The sequence below is a fragment of the Pseudophryne corroboree genome, chromosome 8 (genome assembly GCF_028390025.1).
Source record: "Pseudophryne corroboree isolate aPseCor3 chromosome 8, aPseCor3.hap2, whole genome shotgun sequence".
NCBI classification, from domain to species: domain Eukaryota; kingdom Metazoa; phylum Chordata; class Amphibia; order Anura; family Myobatrachidae; genus Pseudophryne; species Pseudophryne corroboree.
Window position 1 is genome coordinate 6502094 of NC_086451.1, and position 14723 is coordinate 6516816.

General features: G+C 51.3%; 1 protein-coding gene across 1 annotated transcript in view; it reads right to left on the minus strand.

Moving 5' to 3' along the window:
• The window catches only part of LOC134947407 (uncharacterized), a 33505-nt gene that overhangs the window by 18717 nt on the left and 65 nt on the right, over positions 1-14723 (minus strand). The window lies entirely within an intron of this gene.

Genomic DNA, 14723 nt, shown 5'->3' on the forward strand with positions numbered 1-14723 from the left:
TTGTGGCCAGGCTGAGTATTGAATCCCCCCTTACAGCCCACCTGTTCCTAACATACATTACTGAGCCAATACAACGCTACAGACAGACGGAAGCCTTAGCATGTACTGAAATAATAAATAACAAGTAACGCAATCTCACCCTTCATTACATAAACATGAGGTGTTGCTAAAGAGGGAAAATAATTATTTCAACTATTATTATTATTAATATTATTATATACAGTGAAAAGTAGAATAAATAATAATAATAATAATAATAGGAACTGTGACATCTCATAGAGCTCTCTCTTCTAGGTATTCCCCTGCCAAGACACGGGGCCCTGCAGTCCTAAGGCGTACCGAATTCTGGCAGAGACCCCGGAACACCACAGGGTGCACGCTGAGTGCCACTCCTATGTAGATGTCAGCTGAACAATGTGTAATCTCTGGATTTTCATTCACCTTCAGTCAATTCAATATGTATATGTCTGGCATTTACAAATATCTACGCAGGTCACAGACTGCCCAACAGTGCAGCCGATAAGGACGCAAGGAGCAGTGACTGCGTGATCTGCAAGATTGCTCGACAGTGCAGCCGACAGGGGTGTGAGGAGCAGCGACTGCGTGATCTGCAAGACTGTCTGATAATGCAGCCGACAGGGGCACGAGGAGCAGAGACTGCGTGATCTGCAAGACTGTCTGATAGTGCAGCCAAGTCGATAGTGCAGCCGACAAGGACGCGAGGAGCAGAGACTGCGTGATCTGCAAGACTGTCTGATAGTGCAGCCGACAAGTGGATAGTGCAGCCGACAAGGACGCGAGGAGCAGAGACTGCGTGATCTGCAAGACTGTCTGACAGTGCAGCCAAGGACGCGAAGAGCAGAGACTGCGTGATCTGCAAGACTGTCTGACAGTGCAGCCGACACGAGCAGGGACTGCGTGATCTGCAAGACTGGCCGACAGTGCAGCCGACACGAGCAGGGACTGCGTGATCTGCAAGACTGGCTGACAGTGCAGCCGACAAGGACGCGAGGAGCAGAGACTGCGTGATCTGCAAGACTGTCCGACAGTGCAGCCGACAAGGACACGAGGAGCAGAGACTGCGTGATCTGCAAGACTGTCTGAAAATGCAGCCGTCAAGTGCGCGAGGAACAGAGACTGCCCGACAGTGCAGCCAACAAGGATGCGAGGAGCAGAGACTGCGTGATCTGCAAGACTGTCTGACAGTGCAGCCAAGGACGCGAAGAGCAGAGACTGCGTGATCTGCAAGACTGTCTGACAGTGCAGCCGACACGAGCAGGGACTGCGTGATCTGCAAGACTGGCCGACAGTGCAGCCGACAAGGACACGAGGAGCAGAGACTGCGTGATCTGCAAGACTGTCTGAAAATGCAGCCGTCAAGTGCGCGAGGAGCAGAGACTGCCCGACAGTGCAGCCAACAAGGATGCGAGGAGCAGAGACTGCGTGATCTGCAAGACTATCTGATAGTGCAGCCAACAAGGACGCGATGAGCAGAGACTGCATGATCTGCAAGACTGCCCGACTGTGCAGCCGACAAGGACGCCAGGAGCAGGGACTGCGTGATCTGCAAGACTGTCTGACAGTGCAGCCAAGGACGCGAAGAGCAGAGACTGCGTGATCTGCAAGACTGTCTGACAGTGCAGCCGACACGAGCAGGGACTGCGTGATCTGCAAGACTGGCCGACAGTGGAGCCGACAAGGACGCGAGGAGCAGAGACTGCGTGATCTGCAAGACTGTCCGACAGTGCAGCCGACAAGGACACGAGGAGCAGAGACTGCGTGATCTGCAAGACTGTCTGAAAATGCAGCCGTCAAGTGCGCGAGGAGCAGAGACTGCCCGACAGTGCAGCCAACAAGGATGCGAGGAGCAGAGACTGCGTGATCTGCAAGACTGTCTGACAGTGCAGACAAGGACGCGAAGAGCAGAGACTGCGTGATCTGCAAGACTGTCTGACAGTGCAGCCGACACGAGCAGGGACTGCGTGATCTGCAAGACTGGCCGACAGTGCAGCCGACAAGGACACGAGGAGCAGAGACTGCGTGATCTGCAAGACTGTCTGAAAATGCAGCCGTCAAGTGAGCGAGGAGCAGAGACTGCCCGACAGTGCAGCCAACAAGGATGCGAGGAGCAGAGACTGCGTGATCTGCAAGACTATCTGATAGTGCAGCCAACAAGGACGCGATGAGCAGAGACTGCATGATCTGCAAGACTGCCCGACTGTGCAGCCGACAAGGACGCCAGGAGCAGGGACTGCGTGATCTGCAAGACTGTCTGACAGTGCAGCCAAGGACGCGAAGAGCAGAGACTGCATGATCTGCAAGACTGTCTGACAGTGCAGCCGACACGAGCAGGGACTGCGTGATCTGCAAGACTGGCCGACAGTGCAGCCGACAAGGACGCGAGGAGCAGAGACTGCGTGATCTGCAAGACTGTCCGACAGTGCAGCCGACAAGGACACGAGGAGCAGAGACTGCGTGATCTGCAAGACTGTCTGAAAATGCAGCCGTCAAGTGCGCGAGAAGCAGAGACTGCCCGACAGTGCAGCCAACAAGGATGCAAGGAGCAGAGACTGCGTGATCTGCAAGACTGTCTGACAGTGCAGCCAAGGACGCGAAGAGCAGAGACTGCGTGATCTGCAAGACTGTCTGACAGTGCAGCCGACACGAGCAGGGACTGCGTGATCTGCAAGACTATCTGATAGTGCAGCCAACAAGGACGCGATGAGCAGAGACTGCATGATCTGCAAGACTGCCCGACTGTGCAGCCGACAAGGACGCGAGGAGCAGAGACTGCGTGATCTGCAAGACTGTCTGACAGTGCAGCCAAGGACGCGAAGAGCAGAGACTGCGTGATCTGCAAGACTGTCTGACAGTGCAGCCGACACGAGCAGGGACTGCGTGATCTGCAAGACTGGCCGACAGTGCAGCCGACAAGGACGCGAGGAGCAGAGACTGCGTGATCTGCAAGACTGTCCGACAGTGCAGCCGACAAGGACACGAGGAGCAGAGACTGCGTGATCTGCAAGACTGTCTGACAGTGCAGCCGACATGAGCAGAGACTGCGTGATCTGCAAGACTGTCTGACAGTGCAGCCAAGGACGCGATGAGCAGAGACTGCATGATCTGCAAGACTGCCCGACTGTGCAGCCGACAAGGACGCCAGGAGCAGGGACTGCATGATCTGCAAGACTGTCCGACAGTGCAGCTGACAAGGACACGAGGAGCAGAGACTGTGTGATCTGCCAGACTGTCCGATAGTGCAGCCGACAAGGACACGAGGAGCAGAGACTGCGTGATCTGCAAGACTGTCTGAAAATGCAGCCAAGAGCGCGAGGAGCAGAGACTGCTTGATAGTGCAGCCAACAAGGACGTGAGGTGCAGAGACTGCGTGATCTGCAAGACTATGTGATAGTGCAGCCGACAAGGACGCGAGGAGCAGAGACTGCGTGATATGCAAGACTGTCCGACAGTGTAGCTGACAAGGACACGAGGAGCAGAGACTGCGTGATCTGCAAGACTGTCTGATAGTGCAGCTGACAAGTGGATAGTGCAGCCGACAAGGATGCGAGGAGCAGGGACTGCGTGATCTGCAAGACTGCCCGACAGTGCAGCCGACAAGGACAAGAGGAGAAGGGACTGCGTGATCTGCAAGACTGCCCGAAGGTGCAGCCGACAAGGACACGAGGAGCAGAGACTGCATGATCTGCAAGACTGTCTGATAGTGCAGCTGACAAGTGGATAGTGCAGCCGACAAGGATGTGAGGAGCAGAGACTGCGTGATCTGCAAGACTGTTTGATAGTGCAACTGACAGGGGCGCGAGGAGCAGAGACTGCGTGATCTGCAAGACTGCCCGACAGTGCAGCCGACAAATACGCGAGGAGCAGGGACTGCATGATCTGCAAGACTGCCCAACAGTGCAGCCAACAAGGACGCGAGGAGCAGAGACTGCGTGATCTGCAAGACTGACAGTGCAGCCGACAAGGACGCGAGGAGCAGGGACTGCATGATCTGCAAGACTGTCTGACAGTGCAGCCGACAAGGACGTGAGGAGCAGGGACTGCATGATCTGCAAGACTGCCCGACAGTGCAGCCGACAGGGACGTGAGGAGCAGGGACTGCATGATCTGCAAGACTGCCCGAAAGTACAGCCGACAAGGATGCGAGGAGCAGGGACTGCATGGTCTGCAAGACTGCCCAACAGTGCAGCCGACAAGTGAGCAAGGAGTAGAGACTGCGTGATCTGCAAGACTGTCTGACAGTGCAGCCGACAAGGACGCAAGGAGCAGAGACTGCGTGATCTGCAAGACTGTCTGACAGTGCAGCCGACAAGGACGCGAGGAGCAGGGACTGCGTGATCTGCAAGACTGCCCAACAGTGCAGCCGACAAGGACGTGAGGAGCAGAGACTGCGTGTTCTGCAAGACTGTCTGACAGTGCAGCCGACAGGGGTGCGAGGAGCAGAGACTGCATGATCTGCAAGACTGACAGTGCAGCCGACAAGGACCCAAGGAGCAGGGACTGCGTGATTTGCAAGACTGCCCGACAGTGCAGCCGACAAGGACGCGAGGAGCAGAGACTGCGTGATCTACAAGACTGTCTGACAGTGCAGCCGACAAGGACGCGAGGAGCAGGGACTGCGTGATCTGCAAGACTGCCCGACAGTGCAGCCGACAAGGACGCGAGGACCAGAGACTGCGTGATCTGCATTCACTGTCTTGAGTCCACTGTAGGAACGGTGTAGAGGATCGGACAAATGTGATATTATCCAGGCTGTTTTTAGGCTGTGAACAATTATTACGCAGATCACTACACTGAACGGTAATCCTTAAGAACAGTCGTTTCATTGGCTGATCTGAATAATCATCGTTCAGCTTTAGTCTTCAAAAAAGCCTCCAGGAGAGAGGCCAAATTGATCAGAGGTGATGCCCTGTTTTTGCCCAGGAAGGGAGGAGGGGGGAAACAGGACATCACCTCTGACCAGCTGCCGCCACATCATGCAGCGTAAGGGACAAAGCGGAGCTGCTGCACATGCCCAGTGGTAGCAGCTTCTTCCAAGTTTGCTATGTGTGTGGATCTGAGTCCAGAGTGTAGCTACCAGGAAGAAGAGACAGGAGCCTTACTATGAGGCGGGAGAACGTGTGCTTAGACAGTGCAGTTCTGTCTCCTACTGGTTCTGTTATGTTTGTGTATTATTTATTATGGGATGCTTAACTTCTTCCTGACCTCTTATTTTATTAATATTAGTTAAATATACTGTAGACATATACTGTAGACCACCTATAGTGGTAAATTGCGCCACCAGACTCTTGCGCTTGCTGCAATGTTCTGCAGAGTGGGAGACTGAGCATTGCATTTGGAAACCCCTGTCTACAAATCCTGCGTTTGCCCCGGCTGTCAGGGCCGCATTCGCCATCTCAGTTCAATGTAAGTACAAAAAGAGATTTATTTGTGTTTATACTCTATTCTGGGACCTGTAGTCTGTACACTGTCATTGCAGTGGTTTCCCCGGTGTATGTGACATGGCTGCCTGAGCTGAGACATCAGACCAAGCTGCTATAGCCGCAATTCATTGCTTATGTGCTCTATGTGCTAAACATAGCGTCAGATATGTTATATGTCTCTTATGTAAAGGTATTATCTATGGGGGGGATTCAGACCTGATTTGCTGTCCTGCGTTCAGATAGTCACCGCCAAGGGGGATTGTAAATTCGTCGTGTGATTGCATGTGTAGCTGAGCTGCAAAAATCCAGTGTGTGCAGTGTGTGCGCAGCCCAGGATTTACTCCTCCAGTGCGGTGAGAACAGGCTGATCAGGGCCGGAGCTGACGCCACACACCCTCCCTGAAAACGCTTGGGAACGCCTGCGTATTTCCGGACACTCCCAGTAAACGCTCAGTTACCACCCACAAACGTCCACTTCTTGTCATTCACCTAGCAAACGCCCGTGCGTTTGGATTTTTTGCACCATCCCGTCGCTGACCGGCGATGTCCTTTGTTGTTCTCCAACGCGCGTGCGCATTGCGGAAAACACCCAGCAGCGCTCAGATCTGAATCACCCCCTATAACTGATTCTATTGGCACATCTTCAATTAGTTCTGCCGCAGCAGTGTCCTTTATCTTATATCAGCGCGTTTCCACCAGTGGCTCTCTGTGACGTGGCTCTGACATCTGCGAGCTGTGGTCATGCCACCAATGAGCCCAAACCACCATGTCTCCGGCAGCCTGGATAAGATGCCCTTTCCTTGAAAGCTGCATTCCTCTGATTGGTCATGGGCGGTGAACGGATGATTTACTGCCGACTATTCCAGGAAAACTTTATTTTCCTTCTTGTCACCTAATTAAAACCTCAGCCAATTCAAACAAACGATCTGATGAAACATTGATCATCAAACACTGAGCGTTGGGTGCCAGCAGATGTGGGCTGTGTGTAACAGGGTGAGAGGTGACGACTGGCGTGGCCCTGTGGGCGAATATGCCCCACGGTTATCAGTTTGCTCCCCACGGGCTGCACCCTCAGTCCAGAAACCTTTCCAGGATTTTTACTGGTGACAAAACGTATTACAATTACAATGAGCATAAAGCCGGGTCTTTGCTTTAGGCGTTTGCCAAGTTTGCCCATGTGGTGAATGTTGCTGGGTAGTTTATGTCCTTATGATGCTCAATGGCTGATAGAGCTTGTCTGCATCTACCTATTACAGCCACATCCTTTGGTGCAAGCTTTACCCGCCGCATATAGCCTACCATTCACTGCTGGTCTATCACTAGATCCGTGGTCAGCCCTCGGCTGCCTCCGTGGACACGTATGCATACCGCTACCGGAAAGGATTAACTGATGAAGCCTATTTATTACTAAACTCAGTAACACACTTGACATGGGCTCCAGTACCACTGGGTAGACAGCGGGCAGGATGTACTAACCTTGCGGTGTACATCCTTCCACACATCGCATTGATACTAACTGCATATGTACTAACCTACAGTATGCTATTAGTATTGCACAAGACAGCTGTCCTTTGCCATGCGCTCCGGTCCCTCGACTTCTGGGTTTATGACACGGGAGTCTGCATGCGCAGAGAGACGTGGCGGCCGCGGAGCATCCTGGAAGTGATCCGATCCCTCACACAGCGTGATACACAAGGAAGCCCATAGGATCGGAGACCTGGCGTCGGGGCTTTAGGCAGAGCCGGCCTTAGCTATAGGCAGGCTAGGCAATTGCCTAGGGCATTCAAGCATGTCTAGGGGCATCCAAGCATGTCCCTGCAGTATCTCATGCTGAGAGGGACAGTCCGCAAACTAACTGTTACTTTCCAAATGTATTCAATCAGTACTTGTATACACTGCTGTTTACATTTGTCAAAAAAAAATGCACACTGTGCCTTAAACTTCCTCTGACATGCTTGAATGCCCCTGACTTGTGAGACCTCAGACAGACAGCAGAAGCCCAGTAAATGCAATTCCTGGACCTGTGACATTTTTACTGACTATATAAGGTTATTACTGGATGGCTTCTTATGATAACACGTGTATTTTGGAAGACTGCTTCACAGAAACCTGACATCACCTATACTGCTTGTGCACATGGGAGAGGGGGGCCCTGCCATCCTGTGTGTGTCCCTTATCCCTGTGCAAACCCCAGGTGTCTGCAGGGACATAACATGGGCAGTGTTCTCCCCACACTTTATTTCCTAGTCAGTCCATACCGTAAAATTCCCCTGCCATCTAGCATTGTAACGTGGTCAGTAAGTTGCGTTGTGCTATTTCTATATGAAACATCAGTGCAGCATGACTTTCGGACACATCAGACTGGAGGGCAGAGCATTTAGCTCCCACAGTATAAAGTAAAGTGCATGCAGTAACAGACACCAGCAAACACACTGAATAGTGAAGAGAATGGACAGTTTCTACATGTTTGATACTGATCTTTTTGTATAACCAGCAAGTGTGGCAGTATATGTGGCAGTATATGTGTATTATGGGCATTACTAATGTGGGGCATATGTGTAAGGTGCATTACTGTGTGGCATTATGTGTATTATGGGCATTACTAATGTGGGGCATATGTGTAAGGTGCATTACTGTGTGGCATTATGTGTATTATGGGCATTACTAATGTGGGGCATATGTGTAAGGTTCCTTTACTGTGTGGAATTATATGTATTATGGTCATTACTGTGTGGCATTGTGCAGAGTTGAACTGGCCCACAGGGTAACCCCCCAGTGGGCCCCACTACCTGAGCGTTGCAGGTACAGATGCAGAACTAGCGGCGGAGCTAGGGGGCACCAGACAAAATTTTGCCTAGGGCATCAAATTGGCTAGGGCCGGCTCTGGCTTTAGGTACATTTGGAAATGCGATAAAACCCAGAAAATGTTTTTTTTTACTGCATTTCTCCTTTAGTACATCCCGCCCAGTGTCTACTTAGACAGTCAGTAGGTCAAAACAGTCAACTGGTCGACAGGTAAAAGATCGACTGTGTCTAAGGTCTACAGCTACAAAAGGTCGACAGGACAAGGATTGACACAAATGGTCAACAAGTTTTTTTGTTTTATTTTTAACTTTGGCTTCATTTACCATCCACATAGGGGGCATTCCGACCCAATCGCTCACTGCAGTTTGTCGCAGCGCAGCGATCGGGTCAGAACTGCGCATGCGCGCATGGCAGCCGTCGTTGCCTAGCGATCGCCTCTGAGGCAGAGGCGGTCGCTGGGCGGGAGTGGGCTGGGGAGCGATGAGTAGGAGCGATGAGTAGCTCCCGGCCAACACGCTAAAGCTGCACTGGTCGGAAGCTACTCTTGAATTGCAAAGGCATCGCCACTGTGCGATGCCTTTGCACTACTGTGGGGAGGGGGGCAGCACTGACATGCTGGGCACCCCCCCCCCCCCCCGCATGTCAGTGTGAATGATCGTAGCTGAACGCACAGCTACGATCATCTCGGAATGACCCCCATGGATGCGTGGATTGGGAATAGTAGCCTGTGGCTAGCGCAGCGGTAGCAGAGCGTCCCACCTTGCCCGAAGCGTGGCGAGTGAACACTGTACACTAATTGGGGTCACATATGATGAAACATACAAATTGACACCCCAAAAACCAACCTTTTTGTGTCGATCATTTGCATGTCGACCATATGGGGTTGGCCTGTACACTGTCTGTTTACTGTCGATCCATTGAACCCCACCCACCTGCCAAATCTCTATGTGTATCTAGGTCCGCATGGCCTGCGCTCCCGCCTAGAGAAGGACAAGTGTAACACCGTGCCGGGAGGTAAGTTAAGGACAACCCCATCCTGCCGCACATGACGCAGCAGCGCCAAGCTTCGCACAATGGAATGGTGTCGGTAATTTAATCTGCAATAGCTCAATAACGTTGGGCTCTATTGATCAATAAAAGTAATTTCTGGGGGCACATTCTTCTAGTACCTCCGCATATCGCACTAATATAGCGCCGGTATTTACCGTTAGTTACCTGTCCGGCAGGGAGCCAGCAATGCCGGAAAGGCTTTGCAGCCGCTGGTAAAGCTATAGATGGCATTACCTAATGGCAGACCGCCAGGATTTCCACCGCTTGCTAAATACGGTTATACCGCTGTAAGGTATACGGGGATTGCAGTAATAGGCAGCAAGTGTGATAAGCCTGAGACAGCTCTGATTTCTCCAGCGTTAACTCTTTGATAAATGTCATGAAAAGTACTCTCTGGTTCATCACTGCTGCATAAATAGCGCCAAAGGAGATGGAGGATCATTGCTACAATAATAGCTTTAGGTGGAGTTGTACTTCACATCAGGAGCAGAGGGGCAGCACCAAAAAAAGCTTATGCTATTTAGGCTTACAGTCTCCTAGGTAACATCAGTGCGATGTACAAAATAATAGGGGAAAACACTGGGGGTGTGTTCACGGATGGAAAGTTTGTGAGAGCGCAGTCTCAGCTATCGGACGCAGTTTGTCAAAGCTGCTGATTATCGGCGGTTTCGTCAGATAGTTCCATAATGACAAAAGGAATAAATACTTATCTACGTCTATTTCAGTCTTGTTACTGTAGGTCAGTGACGATCGGATTCTGACACGCGGCCTGATTCACGCAGTTGGCCGATGGTATAGGTACTGCACATGCGTCCGATCCGATTGTTGCCATATGGAGATACAGAGAGATTCTGGATGCAGGGAGTGTGGTTCTTAGTGGGCGTTTCTGTGAGGTAACAGGGGCGTGGCTAAGCAGATGTGGGCGTGTCGCTGATAGCAGCTGCGTCTAAAGACGCACAGCCGCTAACACAGGAGGAGAAACTGCGTCTGCCGTGTCTAAAGACGCACCGAGATGGGATTTGCACCTGTGCCAGACGCTGTAAGTGGGTGTCTCAGTTGTGAAGGTATCAGGTGCATCATTAGCATAAAGATGCTGCCTCGGCCGGGTCTCTCTCAGACTCAGAATCACAGCCACTGCGCTGTATTAAATCTACACCTTTCTCCCAGTTAGTAGCAAACTGCGCATGTGCGCAGCCGACATACATCACGTAGCGCAGAATTGTCACCGACAGCTGAGTGGGCACTCCTAGGGGGCAGGGCGTTGTAAGAGAAGCATCCCGTGGGGGCATATTCTGAGCTGCGTATGCTGAACGCGCGCCATTTTCAGTCACACTGTCTGCACAAAGCATAGGGTAGGTGTGTAAGTGCCATTACTAGTTGTGGCGACTTCTCTTGCGGCCAGAGGCGGTGCTGCTACATGGGTGTGTCAGGTAGGTGTTGGTATAGGACTTCCCATCGGTGGGCATCTGGAATTGCAATCACATTATATACAACGTAGAATCAGGGTCTTTATCTGTAAGTTGTTGGATGAGTCTGTAGTTGGTAGCGACCGAGAGAGAAGGAAATCCGCCATTGCAGCGCACGTCTCAGCCTGGCTGGGCAGTCTGCTGTGTGATCCTCTACCCCACTGCTGAGCGTGCGCTTATCACCCTATTTACCCTCCTTCCGTTGTGTATACGGAGCCTGCTGCCAGCTCGTCCTGTAGCTGCTCTGACACTCTACCTTACTAGATGTAAAACCAACTGGACAGGTTTGTCCTCCCAGCTCTGGCACGTTCTCAGCAGCTGACCCACAGTAACCCCGCTCCTCAGCGACCTCACAAGAAGAAACAACACAATTCCCCCAGCACACTATAATGGACCCGCACAGGAGATTTACATCCTAGATCAGTGATCTCCAATCCGTAGCTCGCGAGCTACCGGTAGCTCGCCGTAGTATTTTCGGTAGCTCACAGAGCGCACGGGCTTGGGCAGTCACTGGCACTCCCCCTCCCTTTATTTTTAATATGGTGCCGGCCGTCAGCCAATCAGAGCTCGTGGACCGGCAGTGGCGGCACCTGATTGGCTGCCGGACTGCGAGTTTTGATTGGCTCACTTTTACCGGCACCATATTTTAAATGCCCGCCGCCGCCGGAGACTCTGTCACCCTCACTGCAGCCGCTCTCCGGACTTCACAGGAGAAGTGCGCGCTGCGCTCTCCTCCCCTTCCGTCCCTCATACAGGAGGAGCAGCATCAGTGGCAGTAGAAGAAGCCAGCAAGGGTTAGCACTGTGTGAGGCACTGTATCGGACACTGCGGGAGGGGGGGGGGGGGGGCATTTTATCTGGCACTGCAAGGGGCATTTTAAATGGCACTGTGGGGGGAATTGTATCTAGCATTGGTGGGGGCATTGTATCTGGCACTGCTGGGGGGCATTATTTGTGTATGTGGCACTGCTGGGGGCATTATTTGTGTATCTGGCACTGCTGGGGGGCATTATTTGTGTATCGGGCACTACGTGGGGGGGCATTACTTGTAGTTGTGAGGCCACACCCACTTTTGTGAGGCCACACCCACTTTCGCAGGAACGCATGCGCATTGGGGGGAGGGGGGAGCTCCTTTAGAGGTTTTATTTTCCGAAAGTAGCTCACCCCCCTATTAAGGTTGGAGACCACTGTTCTAGATGATAGTAGAAATGCAGAGATCTCAGTTACATATATTTGCAAAGCTATGGATAAGCCACCGGCCAAATCACGGCGTCCTAACACTACACGACGGGGGTAATTCCAAGTTGATCGCAGCAGGAATTTTGTTAGCAGTTGGGCAAAACCATGTGCACTGCAGGTGGGGCAGATGTAACATGTGCAGAGAGAGTTAGATTTGGGTGGTTTATTTTGTTTCTGTGCAGGGTAAATATTGGCTGCTTTATTTCTACACTGCAAATTAGATTGCAGGTTGAACTCACCACACCCAAATCTAACTCTCTCTGCACATGTTACATCTGCCCCACCTGCAGTGCACATGGTTTTGCCCAACTGCTAACAAAATTCCTGCTGCGATCAACTTGGAATTACCCCCGATAACAGAACCCACTCTGGGTCATACAGATGTGTCCATACAGTATGTTGCATTGCGGGACACACAGACTGCGGAATTGCGTATACCACGCTGTATACAGTAGTGAATGGGAGCCGCTTGCGATGTGTACGCACACGGCATGCGTCTATTGACCATAGCCCATCTGCAACTTTACGCAATTCCCCGCTGTACAGCCATGCGTGTGTCACTGAATCAGACCCTCTAGGTTTTATTTCTTTTTAATCGTAGAGTTTATCTGGATTTTAGAACAAGCTAGAATTAAGTTGACGTCACGCTATAAAAGCTACCGGTGTGAGCCGGAAACGCGCTTCCCTCTGTTATAATACGTGCCGGCATTCATGTAGCGATAGCAATTCCATCGCCACAAATAACCAGCAAACGCATCACACCCAGCTGTAATCTTCCCGCTTTCCTGTAACGGTTGCAGCTCGTTAGGTGTAAATCACAATATCACCTTCACATAAACGGCGGAGACTAGGAAGATTCGCCCATTACACAGTGCAAGCCAGGAGCCCCAGAAGTGCACGGGTGTAATGAGAAATACAATCAGAAGTAGTGTCATGTCCTGTTGCTGCAAACATCAGGATAATCCAGCTATAACGCACAATTATCCATGCTCCTAGCCGTGCCGCAGGGATTGCATGCCGCAACAGTAATGCGGAGGATGTAACAATGGCTCCCCAGTGACACGCAATCTCACAGTAACACACTTGCACATTATACTACGTAATCACAATATTGCAGCACTAATATGCAATAAGAGGCTAATTATACTTTCTAAGAATACTATTGTAGTTATGACGACGTGCGACAACGCTTAGGGTCATCTGCCGACATGTACGACGTACGCCAGTGATGGCCAAGCTAAGGGGGTCATTCCGAGTTGATCGCTCGCTAGCAGTTTTTAGCAGCCGTGCAAACGCTATGCCACCACCCACTGGGAGTGTATTTTAGCTCAGCAGAAGTGCGAACGAAAGGATCGCAGAGCGGCTACAAAATAATTTTGTGCAGTTTCAGAGCAGCTTCAGACCTACTCAGCGCTTGCAATCACTTCAGACTGTTCAGTTCCTGTTTTGACGTCACGAACACGCCCTGCGTCCGCCCAGCAACGCCTGCGTTTTTCCTGGCACGCCTGCGTTTTTCCGCACACTCCCTGAAAACGGTCAGTTGACACCCAGAAACGCCCCCTTCACGTCAATCACTCTGCGGCCAGCAGTGCGACTGAAAATCTTCGCTTGTGTGAAAATACATCGGCCGTTGTGAAAGTACATCGCGCGTGCACATTGCGCTGCATACGCATGCACAGAAGTGCTGATTTTTTTGCCTGATCGCTGCGCAGCGAACATTTTCTGCTGGCGATCAACTCGGAATGACCCCCTAAGACGCTACAGGGTCCGCGCTGTGCAATATTATAAAAGGGCCGCCCATTACTCTTTATCTCAGTAATAAATGCATCTTATAACGAAAGAAACTTCTGCTTGTATAAATGTCAGCAGGGATTATAAAGAAGCATTACACCTGATAACAAGTATGAGCACAAAGCAGAAGGAGTTGGGGGCTGCCAGCTAAGGCTCGGAGTGTTCCTTACTCTGCAGTCCACGGGGGCCAGGTGATGTGGGTTACACTTTTCCGCCTCTCATTTTGCATTTAGAATTGAATTACACCCACCCAGATGTTACAGGAGGGGACCCCCGCAGGGGCTCATTCATACGCCTAGGATTTGCACCCTGATTTTGGGTGAATATAAAGTAGGAGACTCGCTGCAGCGCTGAGCCTGGTTTGGGGCAGGTATAGAGCAGACGTGGAAGTAATCTGCATGAAATACTCAGTGGTTTCTTATTAACTTTTATTGCATTTTCATTCACAACAGAAAACATTGACGGACCTACAAGGACAGACCCGGAATCCGGGCGTCTGGGATGAAGAGGTCTGGTCATTACATGGAGCCACCGCATATCCTGGAGGAACCAGTAAGAGTGATGGAACACGGTGTAATGGGACGCAATGCAACATGTATAATAATATCACACCTATATAACCACCGGATAATTATCCCCCCCTAGGGAGTCTGCAGCATGTGCAGACAGTACTCTATCAGGCATTCCGGATAGATCCAAATCACATGCAGATGATCCAATTTCTGTGACCCGCTCCAAGATGGTGCCAACAACACATCCAGACGCCGTACCTGTCACACAGCGCCAGCGAAACGCTGTCCTCATTCTGAGTGACTTTATTCCTGATGTTTTTCCAAACGCATAGTCACATCTTCCATAAACTGCATTTCTACATCTTACAACAATACTTTCTCTCGTTACCCTTTTACCCCATGGAGAAATGCACAAAACTC